This window comes from Periplaneta americana, chromosome 12, assembly GCF_040183065.1.
Source record: "Periplaneta americana isolate PAMFEO1 chromosome 12, P.americana_PAMFEO1_priV1, whole genome shotgun sequence".
In the NCBI taxonomy this organism is placed as follows: domain Eukaryota; kingdom Metazoa; phylum Arthropoda; class Insecta; order Blattodea; family Blattidae; genus Periplaneta; species Periplaneta americana.
In genome coordinates, this window is record NC_091128.1 from 106,342,996 (window position 1) to 106,367,919 (window position 24,924).

Consider the following 24,924-nt stretch of genomic DNA (forward strand, 5'->3'; position numbering starts at 1 on the left):
GTTTCAAATTCTTTTATGCATGATTAAATTAATAGCTGATTATATCACATTAGTTATTGATGAAGTTAAATTTTAATTATTGAACCTTGTAATTTTAAACCGTACGGAGAAAGTCTTGGATCGCTTGATAGGCTTTTTTTATGCATGACTGGGAAGAGTAGGCCTATTATTAGAAAAGCTCAGAGTGACCAATTAAAAGACATGCTTTGCACAACTTTGAGTAAAGTAACATTTTCATTACAATCTCGCCACTCCGAACCTGACTAGTCCGCAATTTCTGTAATCCGGAGGAAAAAGAAAAACCTAACGAAAATTTTGCAATCGTTTCCAGATTGTAATAATTTCTTGGAAAGTTGGAACTTTCCATGAAATTCGGTTCGAAATTTTAGAAATGATAAACAAATAGCCGCAACACTGTTTAATAAACACTACAGGATATGAAATTACTGTAAATAAAAATATTGTTTCATACCCTCAGGTCTACATTGAGGGAATATGGAATACATTGTGACTAAATAATAGTCTTACATCGAGGAATAGAATTTCTGATAAAGAATAAATATGGGAAATGCGTGTTATTATTCGGTTGAGAAGCTCTTATCATCCAGTCTGCTGTCCAAAAATCTGAAAGTTAGAATTTATAAAACAGTTATATTACCGGTTCTTCTATATGGCTGTGAAACTTGGACTCTCACTCTGAGAGAGGAACATAGGTTAAGGGTGTTTGAGAATAAGGTGCTTAGGAAAATATTTGGGGCTAAGCGGGATGAAGTTACAGGAGAATGGAGAAAGTTACACAACACAGAACTGCACGCATTGTATTCTTCACCTGACATAATTAGGAACTTGAAATCCAGACGTTTGAGATGGGCAGGGCATGTAGCACGTATGGGCGAATCCAGAAATGCATATAGAGTGTGTTGGGAGATCGGAGGGAAAAAGACCTTTAGGGAGGCCGAGACGTAGATGGGAGGATAATATTAAAATGGATTTGAGGGAGGTGGGGTATGATGATAGAGACTGGCTTAATCTTGCACAGGATAGGGACCGATGGCGGGCTTATGTGAGGGCGGCAATGAACCTTCGGGTTCCTTAAAAGCCATTTGTAAGTAAGTAAGTAAGAATACTCTAATCCGAACAGATCCGCTCCTCAATTCGGGTGTGGGAGGTTGTACTGTATTTATTCTTATTTTTTGTAGCCTGTTCTGTCCTCACGTTTATTTCTTGGTCTTTCCTATTGATCGGTATTTGGCATCACGTCTATTTCTTTGCTTTTCCTGTTGAACGGTATATGTACGCTCCTTGCACAAGTGTAATATTCGATATAGTCTCACGTCCATAATACCACCATTGTGCGGTGTTACTTAGTTAAAGTATTATGTAGGTTGTGTATTTGTTTATTAACTTACTTTGACCGGAGTTCCAGCCAGGATTTACAATATTCTCCGACATCTAGTGGAGGCTTCGTGGAACGTAACTAATCACTCGAGCTGGAAACAGATTATCTTTAAGTTAAGGAATTTTTCTGTGAGAGTTCGAATAAGAAAAGAATTCCTATGGTAACGTTTTCCTTATGGTTCTTACAGAGTTCATCTGCTGGAAAAAATTGCATGCGACAGTTATTATTACTGAAAAAAACGATTGCTGTGAATTACGGAAAAAACGGTAACGCCCCGAGAAAACCTGTCCTTATAAGTCTTTGTACACCATAAACTTTCCGAGACTCGAACGCGTATTCAGTTGAGAAATCCAGTGTTTTCATCTCAAGGAATGCGGCGATAACAAATTAAGAAGATAATATGTGTTTAAAATAGTCTATATTTATGTATTTATTTTAGAAAAGGCAAGTACATGGATTTGTCCCTCTCACTCAATGGAAGAAACAGCGTGGGAAGAGTTTGGTAAAAGGACCCTGCAGAGCAGTTTGTCCTTTTAGGCATTAGGATTATAACAACGAACCCCAGTGCGGTTGTAAAATGCACAACACCTGATAGAATTATTAGCGTCTGTGACGCATCCCAGAATCCCCACGATGACTGGACTTGTTGATGGTTTTTGTGGCAAAACGAGATTGCAGGAGCAAAACAATTGTGGAATCCAATGTGGCTTGATTTATATACACGCCTGTCATGTCCACTATTCCACGTCACAAACACTCACTCATGTATGTGCACCTTTTTTACGAATTGCTAATTAACTCATTTGTCAATTATCCGATGTCTCTTACAGCATAATTTTGTGGGCAGTGATTTGCGTTCTGCGTATGACATTTTCATTGAAGTGTTCGTAATCATTCATCATAAGTAGTCGAAACTAGTCAAGAATTTTTCCTACGAATATTATGTCCATAATAGGCGAAACTGTTTGATCCGCCTTTGATCAAAAGACTACGTGCCGGCTGATTGTTTATGCAACTGTCACATAATTATGTATGTTTTGGCATTGGTTAATTAATTCGGATTTGAAGAATAAAATGCTGAATGTTGTAGCCTTTGATGGTTTCTGCTTGATTTGGTATGTGCTATTCAAAGAGAGGAAGACCATAATAATTTGTATTTTAGTATTAATAATTATACTTATATTTGGATTTGAGGTTTCAGTCTGTTATAAGCCGACTCCCATACTTTTTAAATACATGAACTTTATCATTAAAATGCAGTCGTCCTCATTTTCACACGTTTACGCAATTTATAAAATTTTATTCGAACTTTAGTTTTCTGTAACAGTCACAGTTATTGTTGGTGTAAGTACGGAGATACGATCGAATTGTTAACTACTGTATTGATTCTCATCCAAATAGCGTGGGTGTGAGCCCATGTAGATCCTGTAAGATTTGTGACTGATAAATTGACAATGCGGAATTTTCTTTCGTCCGGGTAAATGATTTTTTCTGTCATTCTATTATTGCTGCATCTTTGTCCGTAGCGTTGGTAGTTGAAAAGCGACATTAAAACAATCAAAATAACATTTCATTATCAGCTCATCGACTATGAAAAGTCCTTACAGATTAAATGTGCGTTAAATTTATCTCGTCGTATAAATAACGTTTGTAACGTAAAGAACACTTTTTTATGTTATTGCAATGACATTTCATCACATTATTTAGTTAAGATCTGTAATTTGAAAGAGATACCTAATAATCAGAATTTCAGTTCATCAATTATTCTTTTGATAGTTTCAGTTGTTTAAAAGGGACACTGTACGAAGATTTACAGTTGCAGTTCATCATCTTCATAATGATGTTTGTAGTTTAAAAGAATAAGTAAATTTAGATCATTACCTCACCGTCTCTAAATGGCCTCTGTAGTTAGAACTGTGTCAGACGCCTTGACTGTGTGGATAACTTATGCACTTTCTCTCCGAGCAGTCCGTGGGTCGATTTCCAGTATGGACACTGAAAAAGATTTATCTTCCTTTCATAGATATGAGTGTATGTCCTGTATTATTTCAGCAGTGGTTCTATGCCGTGGTGACTACACGAAGGCCCGCAATGTGTGCCTGTCTAGAGTTGTTCAAATGATAGGCTATAGGCTATAAATTAGTAGACCTATCTATACCTTCCCCTAAATCGCGTTGGATTTTTAGTTGGTATGAAAGAACGGGGTATAACTTGACAAAGGACAGTTTAAATCACCGGCGTAACTCAGTCCGCAGAGGCGCTTGCCTTCTGATCCGGAGCTGCGCTCAGTCGTGGGTTCGATTTCCGCTTGGGCTGATTATCTGATTGGGTTTTTCCGTGGTTTTCCCCAACCGTACGGCGAATCCTCGGCATCATCTCGCCGAATATTATGTCCAATTCCATCGACGTTAAATAACTTAATAGTTGCTACAGCGTCGTTAAATAACCAATTAAAAATGACAGTTTAAAATGATGCAAATAAATGATGTATTTAAATATAATTACATCATTGTACCTGAATAACCCCGGTAGTTTTGAAAGTGTCGGGTATGGTCCATTTTATATCATGGACTGCAGTTCGGTGGCTCCTTTGAACACCCACTTACAGATTTATGAAATTGCACAGTTGCCATAATCCTGGCGACTCTCGAAATGAGACGATTCGTGGCCGTCTGGACGCCACGTGTTTTGAAGAAGAGAACGTAATATCACGAGCTGACCGCTCAATCAATACTACAGAATACACTCTCAATGATACTTTCGTTATAACTGACGGGATTCCTGGAATTCGGAAAAGATTTGGCAACTCTGTCTCCACGTGGATTTGACGGGAGCCTGTCAATTCATCTGAACGAGGGTTGTTATTGGTTACTAACAGACGAAGACAAGATATTTGTCATAATAAGGAAGACATTTATTTATGAATACCAATTAGTAGGGGGCAGTAGAAGGTCTGTCGGCAGAGACCTTTCTATGAAACTGCACTCCATGAAATAAAATTGACTATACGCCATAGTGCGTGTGTTTCCTAACCAAGCGATCCGGTACACGCAATTGAAGAAATTTGTCTTCCGTCCACGGGAGTGGATGTTGTCCGTAGTCTTGTGATTGTCCTGTGACATCTCAGCGGCGGTTCTGCGTCATGCCGATTCCATGACCAGGGAATCTCTCATTTGAATGTCATTTCTAGTGTACGATCAAATTAATGTCTCTCCCCTACCTGCAGTTGTGTATAAATCGGATGAAAAGGGAGATTAAGCAGAGTAAGGAAAAAAAAATAAAGCTTAGAAGGGATGTTAAGTAAAGAATTATAGTTCGTTATGTCTTTGTCTTTGAATAGCCTGTTTAGGTTGTTTAAAATTCATTATCTCATCGTCTCTTAATAACTTCAGTAGTTTAAAAGGGTCGCCAAGTGAAGAATTACAGTTCATTATCTCGTCGTCACTGAATAGTGTCATTATCTCGTTTCTGAATAGCCTGTATAGTTTCAAAGAGATATTAAGTGAAGAATTGCATTTCCATCCCATTATCTGATAGCTTTTGAATAGACAGTGCAGTTTCTGAAAGAGGCGGTAAATAAAAAATTGCAATAATAATAATAATAATAATAATAATAATAATAATAATAATAGCTTCTGTAGTTTGTTTAAAACGATGATACACATCTCTTATTTCAAGTTCAATTTTGTTTAAATGTGCGTACAGAAGATTTATTGAGTCTTAACTTATATTAAATGCTTATCATATTTTCTGCTACCATTCTCATTGTAACATTACCACATCATAACGTATCATCACATCATCTTTACACTACATCTGTAATTAAAAAATGACTTGTCCACCGTCAGCGTAGTTTCAGTCAACGTCGGGAATTTAGTTCACGCACTGATACAGACTACAGAAGGAGCACAGATTTCACTTACAATGAAACTCCCACCAAACTACACTTCACACATAGTTCGTCCTCCATATCAGGCAGTTTGACGAATTCGAAAGACAGCTACTCTTTAGGTTGGAAATTAAAGCTTGAATAAAAGATTATCGAAAAATTGAATAGCTTCCGACCTTAAATACATAGTGCTCACATCGGATGTCACAGAATGGTGAGTGCAAGAACTTATCTCGCATGTCACTTGATAGGTTAATGATTCACGGGTTATGGCGTTTCAAAAGCTGCCTTCATGTATTGTTCTCGCCAAGCTTAGACGACCTCACTCACACCACTCTGCTGACTCGTGCCTTACTCAAAACATAATAAATCATACGGTGCATGACTGTTAGTTATGCAGCGTTGTCACATTATGACACTGAATTAGCCTAGCCGCTGGGCTGAGAAGTACGACTTTTTTTTTAACAGATAAGTTAGCAGTTTTTTCCTGCGGCAAGATAAGCTGACCTCTCTACTCGGGATGAGACCTGAGACCGTCTATGTTTGGCAACGCTGTTATAAAGCAATTCAGTTATCGGACGGGCCAAACATCGAGATCATGTTGATGTGACTTCTTTGACTTCTTTCCTCTGAGCTGGGGTCATCTAAGTTGTTTCTTAATGGAAGTAAGTTTTCACACCCTTGAAGATAATTTAGGCAGCTAATTACCTAATATATTTCTCTCTCTGCTGTGGACATTTGTATGCACAGTTTTGAGGAGACGCGTCATAATTAATAGTTATCTTGTTAGATTTTACGGAATTTAATTTAAAATGAGCCAACTTCAGAGCTCAGGCGGTAGCTTGTTTGCTTACTTATGCGGATTTGCTTTCGGGTGTAGGTTCGATTTTCGCTTGGGTTCATTACCTAGTTGAGTTTTTCCGAGATTTGTCTGAATTTTAAGGCGAATGTCAGGTAATCCATGGCGAATCCTCGGCCTCATCTCGCTAGTGCCAATTCCATCAACGCAAAATAACCAAGCAGTTGAAACAGCGTCGTTAAATGACCGACAAAAAATTCTAGAAAACTGAAACTATTCGGGTAGATGTACGCATTCATTCCAATTCCTGTAGAATTAGATTTAAGGTTTTCATTCAACGGAAAGAGCCGTGCTTCATTGTTATTTGTAGTACGCATTTATGTGGTTGTTGCACAACGGGTCGTGCGCATCTGTGTCCAGCCCTTCTGGTCATAGCGCCATCTAACTAAAGTTTAGGAGTCATTTGCATATAGATTTGCTTGGTCAGTCCTCGGAGCTTTGCGTCGGAACCGTGATACCATGCAGCACATGTGTGCCGCAGCGAGGGGAAGAAAGCCTGCAACAGGGGTTCATAAAATGAAAACTCCGGAGGTGCGCGTTCGTTGTCCATTCCTCGTGCACAAGATTCAAGTTATCGTTCCTATATTAATATATTATGAAGCTTCGGATAAGCCTAAATCTAGGAATCAAATTTGTTATTTAATTACGTTTTTAAGACAGTTTATGGACTGCAAGGTTAGGCCTGGCTAGCGTCGATGGAAATGGTGTTAGCTGGATGGTATTTGGCGAGCTGAGGCCTAGGATTCGTCATAGGATTACTCGAAATTCACCATGCAGTTGGAGTGAACCTCGTGGGGGGGGGGAGGTACAAGGTAATCAGTCAAAGCGGGATTCAAACCCACTTCTGAAAGCAACCTTACTAAGCAGATAAACGCAGTGCTAAGGGAACTTAGTGCGTTAGCTTTAAATGCTTAAAGTACATAAATTCGAACTCGGAGGAAATACAGTGAATTTTTCTCTTCGTTACGGTAATGATAATATTTACTCCAGTTTTCATTTACGAAGTATATGCATACACAGTGAAATACAGATAAAACTAATGCAGGAGATTCGGCTGAGAATGATAGACTCAATGAAAACTCCTTTATTTACTCTTTCTTCCTCTAGATCTCACAGAATTTGCATTCTGTCGAACCTGGGATGTCATTTTTGAGGGTCCATCAGCTAAGTGACGCATGGCTGTCTTCACTATAACCTTGAAAACGTTTTATGGGTTGCAGTGTGCCTGAACACAGAAAAAAAAAAATAGATTTCGTGAAATCGGAGAAACAATGGTATAATTATTGCATCGGAGAGTATGAAGTAGACAAGAAACTTGTTGGTTATATTAATTTAGCAGACAAATCGCATTCTTTTATTTTTCTCTTGATAGGTGTTTGCGGTGGTGGAAATGATTACAGAGCATTTGTGGAGTGTTTGTAGAGGAAACGAAAGTATCTCAAGAACTCTGTCTAACATTGTACAGGGTGCCCGAAAATTCCCACACTACTGCAAATAATAGTATGTTTTATGTGTCATCCATTAGGTTCCATACACACTGACTTCTTTCATACCCATTCACATTGCCATAGCAATACGTTTGTCAGTTAATGCCAAAATTGGACTACCTTGGCGATCTGGCTTCGTGGTTTATGCCACATTATGCCACAATGGTGCACGATTGGCTGAACGGTATCTTTCCCCTTTGAATTGGTCGCAGAGGTCCCGTGGAATTGGGCCCCATGCTCCCCAGACTTTAATCCCCGGAGCTTTGCTAAGTTACTGGTCCAGAGCGTAAAAAATTGAGATATCTGTAACAGAGGATCGAACACGAGTATCGCGCTATATCGCGTGGTTTTGTGACCCATGTGTTAAACAACATGCGGTTTCGCCTCCAGATATGTGTGGAGTTCGGCGGAGAAAGTATAGAACACTTACCGATACTTTAATTAGTAACTCAAACTGTGAATAGTAGGGTAAGGATTTATATGCACAAAGTCTGAAATATGCATAATGAAGCAAAAGATATGCAAAATCCAATTGTTTGTAGTGTTAGCTTTCTAAAAAAATGATATGTGAGTAGTATGTCAGGTAGGTATGTAGACCTATATGTTTTTATTTGAAATTAGGGTTCAATATCTACTGTATTTCTTTATTTACCTTACTTTTTTCCCTGGTTACAAAAAACAACTTTTTCAAGATTCCCCTTGTCCTACTTTGTTACCTAAGACTATGTTTTTATTACTGAAAATAGTCGTTCAACATCACATAAGGGTACTGCAAAACTTTTTAATGTACATATTGTGAGTCTGCGAATCCAGGTTCAAGCAAGTGACTCTTTATTTGCACAAGACCTTTACTTTGAGCACAGTACTATAACCAGGGTTTTTTGATAGCACTATGTCTCACATCCTCACCGGTGGGCTCTTGTGTGTGGGAAATGCATTCTGTTAGGGATTTTAATAATTATTTTGAACTTGGCACTCGAGCTTCAGGCGTGTCAACTGATGATAAGTGAAATAGAGAAAGATGGGTCTAGGGGGTGTTAGAGTCAGGTAGGTAGGAATATGTGTGAATGCTTCTTGATGTCCAGTAGTTCAATGAAATAAAAACAATGAATGATTGTCTTGATTTTTCCACAGCTACCCTTCATAGGCAGGTAATTTCCATCCATCCAGTACTGTGAACCAAAAAATTATTGTGTATTGACAATAAAGCAATCCAGAATCTTATTATTTTTTTTACAAAATATAGAAATTTGGAGGTTTATGCAACAAAATCCTGACAATGTTCCACAATATATGCACAATAGTGTACAGTGAAACCTCTCCTTAAGAATACCTCCAAGATACGGACAGATTTTTATGTCCCAACGGAAATAATATAGAAATAATGATAAATTTAACTTTCGTTTACGGACACACTCAGACACGGACACGGACAGCTGGTTCACAGTCCTAAAGCTTGCTTTACCTCCTGACTGCGGACAGAACTTGGATTTCAAGACCTAATGTGTTACAAAAATGGTAAATTTAGTACAGAAATTCGTTAACATGAAAGAAGACAATAAGGTCCGCAATCGTGAAATTGTATTCGATACATGATAGGGTTAGTAGGATTATTCTCTTCACTTCAATCAGTTCTGTTTCGAGAGACATGACACCTGAAAACTGCAAATTACAGTACTGCATAACTGTAGACCTAGAATAAAATTGGCTGACACAGTACTGTATTTTCCTTTTTCGGTCTTATCTACTGTAGTTCAAAGGTGCAAAGAATTTACTGTAGTAGATTGCATTTAGAATTATATTACAGTAATACATTTCATTTAAAGCGTGAAGGGATACATAATGCATATTATAAATTTACTGTTAGATTGGGGAGCCTCTCTCCCAATAAAGGACACCTCCCAGATGCGAACAGATTGTTACGTCCCTTCGATGTGCGTAAATGAGAGGTTTCACTGTATTATATTGCTGGAATGCCTGAAAAAAAAATATATATATGCACGATTAACTTTGCGTTTTCTTTGTCACAGATGTTCAATACATGTATAAACATGTTTTTGCATTACTTTTCGCTGGCCAGTGAAAATATGCATTTGCAAATGAATCCTAGCCTTAGCAATTACTGTATTCCTATGATGTGAAACTTTTCGGTCAGCCTGTATTTGTCCACCACATCTGTCATCTAGTCTAGACTACCAGTGTGCTTTACACTTACTTTATTATTCTCTTAATGAATGCTCCTCTGGAAGGTCGGTGATAAAACGCCGCGGGCTTGTCATTCCATGGTTCTCCCGTTTCTCCGAACTTGTAAATTTTAATACTACAATCTATATTTTATTTGCCTATGGCTTCATTCTATCAAAAAATATATATGGCATAGGGCGGCGGAAAATCTTTAGTTGATACCAGTTAGGGATAGCCAGCTATATTCGCATTTTCTCTTTATTTGACACTCATGACCGTGCGCCATAGGATATCTGTGATATCTGGTGACCGTTAGGAGTCTATGTAGTATATGCGGACTGACAGCTTTTCTGCCGGATTTCATTCTTCTCGGGGTGTATACTTTAAATTGGTCGTTCCTAGTTTGTATCCCATCACTATTCATGGCCAACATAAATCCCGGAGTCGAACCTTCTCATATTTGTCTTTTGATGGATATTGATATTTTTATGATAATAATAATCATAATACTGCTACTACTACTACTACTACTAATAATAATAATAATAGTAATATAATAATAATAATAATAATAATAATAATAATAATAATTTTATTAGTAGAAATTTCTTCAATGCTGTGGCTTTCTTCGACCATAATATACCATTAAAAAACATTTTTACTAAGAATGTTTTATTTTTCTTCAGAGCTGTGTGCCTGCAGCATCTTCCTGGAATCCAGGTTTTTGCGTAGGCCTGCTACATTGCACATCATTCATCCATCCATATCTTCGATGATCTCCCACTCTTTCTTCTGCCTTCTACCTCCCACGGAATCTGTTGTCGAGTTTTCTTGTTACATGTTCATACCACTTTAATCTCTTTAAATTTCTTCATCGGTTATTTTAGTTTTACATGTATGAGTTCGCTTACAACAATGCTTTTTGTTATATATATATATATATATATATATATATATATATATATATATATATATATAGATTTTCTGCCTGGTTTCCTCTGAAATTCAAGTTCCATAATAATTAATATAACCCGATATTTATTATTTAAAACCCAGATAATAATAATAATAATAATAATAATAATAATAATAATACTTGTGTTTGCGCATTTACATGTTTCCACTGTTATTGTTTTGTGTTTTTAATGTTATTATAGATGTCTCCATTTTGTTATATAAGTTCTGCTCTGCTATGCTACTTCAGCCATGTTGTACTATTTGTTTTCAATCATTAATAAATAATTCATCATCTCAAGTGCCACATTACCATTGGATCTCCCTGTATTGTCAAGAAGCTCCAAGAGGGCTACTCATTAAACACGAATGAAGGTAACCTTGTGCTAATTTTGTTTATTATGGGGCAGTCCCCCACAACTTGTAATAGTAATAATAACAGAATAGCAGGATAAATGGAATAGCCTCAAGAAATACTGTTGAATATTAATTGCATTTTACTCATGAAGATTATAACTGCTTTAATTTTCTGTTGATGGAAGTTGATGAATATGAAGGAAGGTGGTGGTGGTGGTGGTGGTGGTGGTGGTGGTGGTGGTGGTGGTGGTGGTGGTGGTGGTGGTGGTGGTGGTGGTGGTGGTGTTGGTGATGTAGTAGAGAACGGGAGTATCTCGAGGCGTCCGAGTGTGACCGCGACAAATCGATTCTACCTGGATTTGAACGGTTGCCTGCTGCATAGAAAACGGACGTTCTAGCCGTTCGTCTAACGTTTAACTGTGTAGTTGAATAATGCGAATTCCGCCGAGTCCTTCATCTCATTTGACTACACAGTTTGCGTGTCGTGAAATAAAAAAGAAGCTAGTGAACGTATTGACATTTCGATCGAGCTGGATGCGATTCGTGGGCCTTAGTTTACACACTTGTACGTACGAGAGAAAGAGAAGGCTGGCGGGTAGGGTGGGTGAACCTATATGTTAGAACCTCGTAGCGCGTTGTAGATGGAGCAAGTGAAGCGAAAATCTGATTTGCGCATACACTCCATACCCTCTCTCTCCGGCTCTGAAGCCCTGGGTGTGAGCGAGTGAGAAAGACGGTACACGATGATGGTGCCCTTTGATCTAGCCGCCTGCCTGCCTGCCTGCTTCGCCTCTTTCCAATTGCGTCAACGCGCCGTCGGTCGTCGAGTCCATCCGCTCGGTCTAGTCGACGCTAGTCCAACGTCCCTCATAGTCGTAGCCAAGCCGACTCAGTTTGCTGCTAAATATGCTACTGGGAAGCAGCGGGGAGATGGAGGGAGGGTTCTGGATCGGTCTGAACAGGAGACGAATAAAGGAGTTTTTTTTTTTTTTTTTTTTTAATTTGCTCTCACAATAAAAATAATCCTCGAATATACATTGCATAGACTTTCTCGTGTACTCAACATTGGGCGAGTTTGAGACCGATCAAAAGTCTCTTGAAATTGTGCCGTTAAATTTCATTCTCGGAGCCAGCAGAAATGTTTTAGGTGCTCTAAACTTAGTTCTCTGCTGGCAGTAAGGAGGAAATACCACGCCAATTAGCACAGTTTATATTGACATAAACTCTTATCAAATAAATGGATATCATTAAATACCATAATGTTAGCTCATTATAATATTGCCGTCTTTAGGTGATGAGGTCACTATTAGTTTATTTCCTTATTCTTATTGTAAAACTTCGGTAAAGAGAGCATCAGTCTGTTCCCTGTTAATCGGAGGTATCTTGTAACAGATGACTTTGTTTCCCGATATCTTCAATTTTATTGTAGTCCTTTAATGAACGCAATGTAGTTGCTTCTGCCAATTTCGACGTATAATCTTGTCTAAAGAGCCCAATTAACTAGCCTCTTTTCTTCCTTAAGAATGAGCTGCGATAACGGTGTGCTTGATTGCCTACATTTTTACACTCTCCGCTCGTATAATCATTATGAAACATGCCGATGGACCAAGAGTACAATTCAGGTGCGTTCACTAATGTGTCATGGTTATATTACTTTTACAACAATGATTGTACTTTTCTACATTTAAAGGAAAAAAGAAAAAGAAACATTGCATTTTCTCAGTCGATATATTTTTACTACTGTATATGACTTCAAGAAGCAAGAGACAAAAAATAAGGAAGAAATATGTCCTCCAAAATGCAGAACTAAAATTTAGAAAGTGCAAGAAGAGTTTCGGATGCAACAGCAGTTGAATTTCAAGAGTGTTAAAGGACCGTTAACATTATGAGCATTGCTATTAATTTCATAAATGATTGTTAAACATTTCGTCGTTGTTTAACATTTTGTCGATTTATTATGAGATGCTGGAGAGCACGGTCACTGACTTCGATGCAAACCTGTGAACGACGCGACAGGGAATACCACAGTCTAGCATATACAGTCGCGAAGCTTGAGTTTTGAGGGTACTAGGAACAATAGACTGTGCAGGTACTATTTCGCATTGTCTGTAATGAGGCGATAGTAGCGATCCTAGTGGTTAGCAACTATCTGCATATTTACTACGTATTAAGCTTCGTGACTGTATATACTAGACTGTGGGAATACCTCATGCGCTCGAAAATTCTGACATCCTCTGATAACTGTTGCTGCTTCTGCAGTATTGCTCATTTGGTATCAACATCCATTCCGCCCTCCACTAATGTATCGTAAATTATGTTTTCCGTGTATCCCCGTAAGCAGAAATTCGACTACCTATGCCTATTGGGTGATCTCGAAGACCAGAATGAAAGCCTAACTCGTCATATTATGTAGTAATGCCACGAACGATTTTGAACTTAATTTTCGATAAGTCCTCGAGTCACTTTATTGACGAGCGCATTTACCTAGAGAAATCCAGTATTATGAGTTGTATTTATTAGGATTATTTCACGAATAAAACTAACTGATAGAACTTATTAAACCATAAAATAAGATACAGTAATATTTCAAATAAAATAAATGATGTCTTAACCTCACAACATTTGTCAGTGCAGCTTTGATCTTATGGCTGTAAACATATTTACCAAATATAAATTGAAAATGACGCTGAAATTTGTAATAAATAACCCAATATAATACCACAATCTAGTATATACAGTCGCGAAGCTTGAGTTTTGAGGGTACTAGGAACAATAGACTGTGCAGGTACTATTTCGCATTGTCTGTAATGAGGCGATATTAGCGATCCTAGTGGTTAGGAACTATCTCTGGATGCATATTTACTACGTATTAAGCTTCGTACTAGACTGTGATAATACTTCTTATTCATTACGGTGTTCTGAGACATCTTGTCGAATTAATTAGTTCATTTTCTCGTTTGTTGCATGACCAAATCTTTCAGACGCTATTTTGTTGTTTGAATCTAATCCTTGTTTTCACTGCACACTTGTTTGTTATGCCTGATTGATAGGGAACATGAAATAATTGCTGAGCGATAACGTATGAGGGTCATGATTGATTGACATTTAACCATTTTGTTGCATATGATTGGTCCATAACAGATGACTAACGTATTAGTGGAATAGTCACAGTACTCAGTAATTTAGTCAAGAGGCACTTCCGATCGATATTTGTGTTACAAATTTTGCTTGTATATGTTCCACCTTTTGTGTCAGAAAGTTTGTTTAGGTAGTGTTGCTTGATTCTCACTATTTAATTTTACCTGCTAGGCTGGACTAATAATGCCAATTGTTTCCTGTAAAGCTTGCTCCTAGGCAATGTATATATAAAAATATACATTTTATGCTCGACCATGCCGAAATGTAGTAATTATACACCTGGTAGTAGCCCTTTAATGCACCTCATTAAAGTACACCTATTCATTATAGTTCAGTTGTTCAGCCAATGAGAAATCACCATTGTAGCATTATAAAAGCGCAAGTATCGATTATTCTCGGATATGCAATCGAAAGACAACTAGCGAAACTCACGGAGGCTGGAAATCCAATACTGTCGCAGAAGGTTATGTTCTGTTACTATAATAATTAGCGTTAATTGTAAATAATATTCAAATAAATTCAATTTGTCATCTTGTTTTTCAATTCTAAATCAATTTCCAGGTTATATCAAGATTAATGTTCATGTTATTCTCTAGATTATATCAAGGTCAGTGACATTCGTTCCTCGGAAAAAAATCAATACTTTCCCGTCTGCGCACATCTCACAATTTAGAAGGTCAGTTCCGCTCCTCACTTAGATAACCATAACATGAATATTTATGAATAATTTGAAGTTAGAAATATGGTCGAGCATAAAAAAGTGGTATGAAACTTGCCTATAATGGTAATTAAGACGCTCGTATGAAAATTATAAAACTCGCTTGCGCTCATTTCATAAACAAACATACTCGCGTCTTAATTACTACCATTAAAGGCTCGTTGCATAATGTACTATTCTGCAATTTTCATTTCTTACCTATACAATATCTAGTTGTACTTTATTTGAATTATGAAGGTCTTCATCTTACACGGTTACGTCGTAAACGAATATGAAATATAGTAGCCGACTTTTTGTAATTGTCACCTCCAATAGTACGATGATAATGTGTACAGTAGATCATTTTTGGCGTTGAAAGTATAATGATTTACACTTATCTTTGCAAGACAGTTTATTTAACGGACGGACTTGGTGTGGGTCTGCTGATTACGCTGCGGTGGTGGCAGCACTCGACTTGGGTCGTGGGTAATTTAGAGGAGCAGTAATGGCTGGGGCGGTATGTGAGATATGGAGTGATAATGGAGACATTTAGCCCCATCACAGGCAGCCGGAGGGCGGGGTGGGTTTGCCAAGGGCTAATAACAGAGCGGCAACATTACAGCTTCTATTGGTAAGCAATGCAGCATGACGTCTCCTTCCACATCTATTCTTCTCTTAAATATCCTCAACCCCCTCTCCTGCTTTTACTGTGCTTACTCCTGCCATCTGTATGAGCGTACAGGAATGATGGATGTGCGAGGAGAGGTGATTGTGTCATTAATATTAGGATATTGCAATTTGCTGAACGCACCAGTTTTTCCAACGACGATCGTGTCGTTATTTTCACAGCGGAGACCTGATTTCAAATATTGAAGAGTCTTAAGTGAAATTAATAATGTGCAAAGACGGTGTTGGGGAAGAATTTTTCGAGATACTTCCTTTTGCACATGATTCGTAATCACTGTCACGGAGATTTACAATTGAAGTCACGAAGTATTATAATTATTGTGATCATATTTTCACTATTGTGATAGTGTTTTTGATCAGATTCACCAAGTGCCACAACTAGACGATAATTTCATCCACTATAAAATACCAAAATATGCATGCATTCATGCACTATCAAACTGTGAAACATGCACGATCAAGCGAAAACTACATTAAAATATCTGCAGTGCTTGGGAAAAGTGGCATAAGTCAGTTTTCACAAATATTTTTTAATAATTTATTGACAACTTACGGAACATCTGCTCGCTTGGAAAAAAAGACATAAGTATTTCTCCCATTACAATAATTCATACAGAAGAAAATCAAATCGACATAAAACAGTGTGAAGACAGTTTTTTTCCTTCTCCTGTAAAATTAACATTTTTGACTTGTGCCACTTTTCCCGAGCACTACAGATAATATGTACTTTCATTTTTCTTCCAAATTTATTATTTCAGTTCACTTTTTTTTTTTTTTTTTTTTTTTTTTTTTTTGCACAGTTAACTAACAACATTTCTAAATTAGTTTCTGTGAGGTTCCTGTCCTTGTCAGTCAATATGTTTTTGTAGGCAGAGAATGACCTCTCTAGATCGCAGTGAGTTATGAGTGCAGACTTGAATGTTCTTATTTGTAACACTGTTTTTTTTATTTTAGTAGGTTATTTTACGACGCTTTATCAACATTTTAGGTTATTTAGCGTCTGAATGAGATGAAGGTGATAATGCCGGTGACATGAGTCCGGGGTCCAGCACCGAAAGTTACCAGGATTTGCTCATATTAGGTTGAGGGAAAACTCCGGAAGAAACCTCAACCAGCTAACTTGGCCCAACCGGGAATCGAACCCGGGCCATCTGGTTCGCGGCTAGACGCGCTAACCGTTACTCCACAGGTGTGGACGTGACAGTGTCGGGTCAAATTCTTCATTCAAGTTTTCCCCTCAAATAACCTTTACTTAACAAAAGAATCCGTAGTCCGGCTTCATGTTTATGATCCTGTCCAGTTTATTTTAAAGAAGTTTTGTAATGTTCTTACAAAGAACTGTTATACAAAATATTCGGAAACAGAATAGCAGTATACACGTAAAGATTAATTTTTGGTCCTACAGATTTTTTACCTTCTAATAACAATAAAGAATAGCAGCGCTCACCTCTTTACTGCAACAATCGCAGAATACGACATCCCCATATGATCTAATAAAATCCTTTCCTGTAATCCACTTGGAACCTTTAATTGGAGGCATATTAGAACCATATATTAACACACGCAAACAGAATAAACAAACACATTAACCACTTACGAGGTTCACACACTGTAAAGACAGTTTAGCGAATGATTCCAATTTCAGAAGAATCTAAATTGCTACTAGTACTGGAAAAGGAAGAGAGAGAGTATTTACAATGTCCCTGGAAAGGGATGCTTTGAACTAAATTATTTGTCGGCAGTTTTCTTGAACCCTCTACTATTCTCAAAATATCCAACATAATAAATCAATTTATGACACGCAGTCTGTAAAGGGTCATCGGTAAAGTGTTGTAAAAGTGAACTTACGTCCAGGGAAAGGTCGTCTAAATCTTATTGTGAAAATGTTAACATTTCATTTTTCTGTTAGTTTTCTTTCTTCTCCTCCTCAATCCTGATTCCTGAAGCTAAAATAAGGAACATAAAAATCGAGAAACTGAGGTGTCCACTCAAAACCAGTAAAACATGCATTTAAACTGAATTTAATGTATATTATATGCATGATTAAGCTAAGACTTGCTTAAATATGTATTATGCATGTTTTTATCCCGAAAAAGGCCAAAACATGCAAATATGCACGGAAAACGTACACATAAGTTATTTGGAACCGGAAAGTAATGAAATGAATAACTACTAAGTTTGAGCTATGTCCTACGTTCCTTTAAAAAAATGCATTTGTATGGAATTCTCGTCTCTGGTCATAACATTTTAATCCAAATTTTCAAACTGTTAAAATTGTTTTAGTGCTTTCGATTGACGTCAGATGTCACAATTTATTATAATATTTAAAGCTAACTCATGATAGTCCGAAATTACATTGGGTTTCTAACAAGCCATTGTCACGATTCATTTTTTTTAATAGGATCTATATAATATAAGTCACAATATTATTGTGGTGTCTTTTTAACCGAAAAGTATCAAAACTTTATTGTCTTAAATCGCAATCACAAATGCTAGCATCATATTTTAATCATAATTATCATACTATATCAGAACTGTTATAGCTATTTTAACACGTTTTAAAATAAGTTACAAGAAATTTTACAATCTTAATGAAGTTTTCAATAGAAACTTACATACATGCATACATACGCGTACATGCATACATACATACATACATACATACATACATACATACATACATACATACATACATACATACATACATCTCAGTAGGCATCTATTCTGGTCTAGTACTTTATTACTCTAAAGAATGAACTTGTACGTAATACGATACGTGAAGATATCGAATCCAGTTACATAGTGTAGGAACACAAAACTTTTCTTCGAGTCACAATCATCATGAAAACTTAAAATTTAGTATCCTAAATATTTTACTTTTGAAATAAATTGTTTTCCTTTCGTTTAGGCGGGTTTACATTATGCGATTATGTGCATGTTGTATATCACAAGAAATGGTTACATTCTTTTTTTCATCTGCTAATTACACATAACAGTGTTTTAATCGAAGTCTACATGCGTCACTATCGCTGAATAGTTTTGTGATTTTTCCCACATGCGATGGGTAGGTGAGCTCTGTTCCTGGAAATGACATTGTCTCGCATTGTGCGTGTGTTGTAACTCATCCCGATGTAGTTGAACGATTCACAGCCGCATAATCGCTTCGTAAAATAGTTTCAAAGAGACGTAATTCGCGGAATAAATATCCGAGTCTGCATAAAATATTTTCTACTATTATTCCATTATTTCATATACATGAAGTGTAGTGTGATTGAAGCCAAAATAATAGCTCATTATATTTTGTGGTTTTATTAATACTTGCCTCTCATATAATCGGAATTTATTGATTACACAGAGGGTTTTGTGTTCCTCTTTCCAGTTTTCATTAATGGTCCGTGAGCATATTATAGTTGTGCATCATTGATTTGCATCGACTTTATATTGTGCCGCCGCTCAGCTGCACAACTCTTTTGATTGAGGGCATGGTTTTAAATACCACAGTGTGAAGCACAAATTTCTGTACATGTTGCTCTCTCTCTCATTTCTATTCTTTGCATTGTCGATGGTGTTTTGTTGTAAGCGAAGAGGAACAATCAATGTATTAAACAGGAATTTGCGTTCAGAAGCATCAATTGGGCGGTTGTCATTGAAGATGACAAAGTGTGTAATTTTCGCGGATGAGTACCTATTTTTGTACTTTTCGTTGAGTTTTGACGATTGAGATATTTATTTTATTTCTCACCGTATTTCTGGCTTTATATTATTTATCTCGATTCCGTTTTGTTCTTTATACTGTTTACTTTTTACTTTCTTTCCTCATCTTCATTGCAGGTCTCTCCACTTTTCATCTGTTACCTGTTCTCAGACTCCACAGATGGCGATCCAATCATTCTTCTTCCCTTAGTTCCCACTTTCCCATGTGTTTAGGGAAGAAGGCACTACGAACCATCGCTGTGATCTAGAAGATCTATTACGCTTACCCTCCAGTTAATCGCATTGCCAAGCCACACTGACTGACTACACTAAGGTTCGCTACGTATTCATTTTTTGAACAGGCAATCCCATTCGTCCCTAGACCAACCTCCTCCGTGTGTCGCCAGTCGGCGTTTGGGGAGTACTATGGATTGATAATGGAATGGAGAACGGACAGAATGATGCTGATGTCTGACATAGGGAACCAGTAGAATCCCGAGAACAATCCCATCTGCTATATTGTCCGCCACGAGCCACTACAGAATGTTCAAATGAAAAATTTCAAATCTTACCGGGACTCGAACACACAATATTTACTCTTAAATGGCTTTAATTATCATGACAAAACAAATTAATAGTCATATGTTTATTAATAATTTATAAATCCGTATTAAGATATTGTGGTAACATTTGAATCGATATATTGCGTAATAATAAAATCATTACCACGTTGATAAGGTTCATAGACAAGTTACATTATATTAAGTTAGAGAAATGATGTAATATCGGCTAATTCATCTCGTCGATTTTTGTTTATAGCTGTCATCCATCATCCTTTTTTTTTTCTCTAGACTTCCGACTTTTTTTGGTGTGATATGTTACCGATAGTTTTAATAACTAAGAGCACACAGAGCTGATGCAGCGGCAATTTTGGTAGCTTCCATCGTGTACACGTCATAACTGAACGCCTCGCCGTCTCGTCTCGTGAGTGTTGGCGAGAGTGTGGAGAGGTACTGAACATCGTTCGCAGAAACGACGATTTGTGCTCGCCGAGTGCCTTGCGCGAGAGTGTGGACCTAGCATTAGGTCTTCCTCGGTATCTTCTTTCAGGATAAGACCATCAAGGACTTGGTTTAGCCATCTTTCCTCTGCCATCCTTTTGACGTGTTCGTACCATCTTAAAATACTGGAATCAATTGTGTCTGTGACTATCTCCTCAGCACAAACTTTTCTAAAGGCTATCCAAACCAGTAACTCTCATAGCATGCATGATTATTCTCAACAGTTTGTTCTATGTAAATATTACTCTTTTTGTATTACTTGGTGTTTCATGATTAACGAAAATACTATTTACAGTTCTCAGGGTTGTTCGTGCTTGCCCTACTCTGTAGCAATAATCACTTCACAGTGTCCTAATTCCAGTTATGCACCCAAGATAGGCTACATAAAATTATCCACAGTTTTAATAGTGCATAGGCAAAAAAGAATCAATCTTTTTGTTATTTTGTTTTCGATAAGTTTGGAATGAAATGGAATTTAAGTGAGGGGACACGGATGGCCCAGCACTGCGACCTGTTGAGATCTATTGCACTAACCCTCGATATGGAATGAGTTGCGTGCCACAGATCCCCTACGCGCACCAACCCAACCACATGACTCTCTAACGAACGGTCCCTATAGCCAACAGAAATCCATATACCATTCCTGCTTCGGCAACTTCCCCCAAGGCCCCCCTGTCAGTCCGAGGTGAAACTCCTCCCACGAGTAGATCCGCCTCGGGTGCTCGTTGCAGAAGCCATCCAACGTCGTTTAGCTACATTCCACGGAGGCCGAACGAGAGAGCCAGTAGTCCCGGGAGGCCGCCTGTAGAGTCATCTGAAAAACTAGAAACGGGATGATGAGGAAAGAATGATAGGGGTTCCAATCACCTGATAAAGTTACCTGATACTCATGCATAGGAGTGAGGGAAAACCCCGAAAATACCTCACCCAGGCAACTCGTCCTGATCGGGAATCGAACCCGGGACCGCTGGGTTCGGAGTTAGACTCGCTAACTTTCAGACTTTATTTACTGTATGCGCCAAGAACTTTATTTTCCATTACATTAAGTATAAAAGAGAACATATTGGAATGCTGCAAGGATCTATTTCGTGATTTTCGTCAGAGTACACATTTTCAACATTCCTGATATGGGTGAAAGGAGTTGGGGCAGGTCATGTCTTTCTGCGTACTGCGATTTCTCCAGAACGTTCGGTCGAATTTATTGTATCCAGTATTGAGTAGCTCATTCATCATGGGATAATATACATGAAATAAAAATTTTAGTAAAAGTATTAGTGGATCTTTATTTTAAATCAAAACACACATTGTCGCTGAAATCCCAAGAATCGTCAGACGATTTTGTTTCTGATTTTTTGTGTCATATAATATATAATAAATTAAATAAGCGAGTGGATATCTTCTGAAATATTTTATAAGAAAGAATAAAATTAAGAATAGAATTATTTATACTTTTGGTTTCATATTTCTCAAAGTCAATACCACTGACCAGCTAGAATAAGAGAGGACCTCCTAATCCCATATTTTTGTGGGGATTGCAGTTTCGAGTAACGAAAACATTTCTTAGGCGTTGGTGAATCCCTAAAGTAAAATATTTAGGTACTAGGATTTCCTCGAGTGCCTTATTGTAAAGAACTAACATACTGCATTGTAGTATTATACAAATGATTTTAAATGTCGATAATTACAAGATGCATGTAATTTTTGTGAAAAATTGATTGTATGTACTTGAGGCAAATATCTTACTTTTGGCATTATTTGTGTGTATTTTTTAAATTAAAATTAACAGAAATAAGTAATAACATGTAACAGTAATATAATTTACAACATAATAAAGTAACTGATTTATTACTAAAGGCGTAAAATGTATGCATCATCTTCGTGACACTACTGGTTTTTTTGTCAGTATCCTTTGTTTTCTGTCTTGTGTGTGTATTTTTTATTAGGTACTTCCTTACTTTTCCACTTTTTATACCTTATATTTTTATATTATTTCCTCCCTTTTTCCCTGTTTTCATTTTGTTTAATTTTTCCACTTTTGTCTCCGTGTTTTTCATTGCCTTTTTTGTTTCCTTTTTTTCGTATTTTATTCTTCCTTTTTCCACTTTCTCTTTCTATTGAATGCCATTTTTGTGTCTTATTCCTTATTTATCACTCATCTGTTGAGCTTGCATTATAATTTATTAACTTATTTTTATTTATTAATTTTTTAAAAGAGATAGTAATTATCAGGGAAAGGATTTATATGTAAATACATATTTACTTATAAAGCTAATATAATTTATATTTTGCATTATCTTTATGTTTCACAATGTGTAGGGTTGAAAAATCCTACTTTTATTTTCCATATTTTTCCATATTTTAGAGTTTAGTACATATTTTCGTTAATTTCCATATATTTTCCATATTTCATATAAAACAGTCCATATTATATTAGGTTTAACAATAAAACAAAACAAAATTCCATTAACTTTTAAAAATACATTTCAACAATAGAGATTTAAACACATGTTCAGTAATCCCTTTAACATCAGAGTTATTTGAAAATTAGCAGTCCTATCAACACTGGGAAAGTAAGTTACAAAACTGTATTAATTTAATTTAAAATTTTTAACAGACTTCAGTTGTGCAGCTCAACAGTTAAATGCCAGTCAGAGTACACATAGGTTCAGTTTTGTAAATCATACTATAAAGACGGTAAATATGCCAAAAGTACGTCATTCAGTCAATTTAAAATCAAAACTAACAAGTTACATTTCAGAATTTAAAGAAGATGGTTTATCAACTGACAATAAAATATTATTTTGTAATTTGTGTCAGTGTGCAGTATCATCTACACAAAAGTTCCTGGTGCAACAACACATTACAACTAGTAAACATCAGGCCAACAAACAACTAAATTCCAAGCAGAGACAATTGTTTTTAACACAACCAACAACATCGAATGTAAGATCTGAGTTTAACATCGACCTGTGCCGTTCTCTCATCTCTGCTGATATTCCTCTCTACAAACTAAAGAATAAGGTCTTCAGGGAATTCCTTGAAAAATATACTCAACATACAATCCCGGATGAGTCAACACTTAGGAAGACGTATGCTCCATCCATCTACGATGAGACAATACAGAAGATAAGAGATGAAATTAAAGATAGTTCAATTTGGGTTTCCATTGATGAGACTCCCGACAAAGAAGGTAGACTTGTTGGTAATGTAGTTATCGGTTTGTTAAGTGAACAATATTCTGAACGAATTCTTTTACATTGTGATGTTCTAGAAAAGTGCAATAACAAAACTATAGTTAAACTGTTCAACGAAGCTATGGGTATCCTGTGGCCCAAGGGTATTATGTACGATAATGTGTTATTCTTTATTAGCGATGCTGCCCCTTATATGGTCAAAGCTGGACAAGCATTATCTGTTGTATATCCTAAATTGACTCATTTTACTTGTGTGGCGCATGCATTTCATCGTGTGGCAGAAGTGGTCAGAGACAATTTCCCTAAAGTAGATTTGTTGATTTCATCAGTGAAAAAAGTATTTCTCAAAGCTCCCAGTAGAGTTAACGTGTTGAAAGAAATGTACCCTGAAATTCCATTGCCATCAAAGCCAATTTTAACTAGATGGGGTACATGGCTAGAAGCAGTTGAATATTATGCCGAACATATAGACTCTATTAACAATGTTCTCCTTGCATTGGACTCTGAAGATGCAGTCTCAATTGATACTGCGAAAACAGTTACCTGTGACATAAGTGTGAAGAATGACTTAGCTCACATTCAGCATACATTTTCATGCATCATAAAAACGCTCAAAAGTCTCCAAAATAGGCACCTTTCACTATCTGAAAGTTTTGAAATTATAAATAGTACTGTGGAACAACTGAATCGTGGTAGAGGTAAAGTTGCAGATGCAGTAAGAGCTAAGGTGGACACTGTACTTTCAAAAAACCCTGGATATGAAGAACTACAAAAGGTTGTTGCTGTGATGAGTGGTGAATCAACAGTGAAGATTAACTTGGACTTATCCCCAGCAGACATTGTGAAATTGAATTATGTACCAGTTACTTCTTGTGACGTCGAACGCTCTTTTAGTCAGTATAAATCTATCCTCAGAGACAATAGAAGAAGATTCACTTTTCAGCACTTGAAAGAAATGTTTGTAACCTATTGTTATGGTAACAGACAATAAAAATTGTGTTTTGTTGAAACTACATTGGAAGATAAGGTACGTCCATTATATTTTTTGTTTAGTTTGATTAAAATGTACCAATATTTAACGTACATAGTCATTTTTTTTATAATTTTAAGTCCATATTTAATTCCATATTTTGGTAAAAATCCATATTTAATTCCATATTTTGGTAAAAATAACTACATATATATTTACATATTTCATATATTTTTAGTCCATATAAATCCGTTCCCTGGTAATTATTTATTTCATTTCATTTGCCACAGTAATAGGCCTCTAGTGAACCATTTTTACAAGCAATTGAAATTGTATTAAAACAAAGAAATAAAAT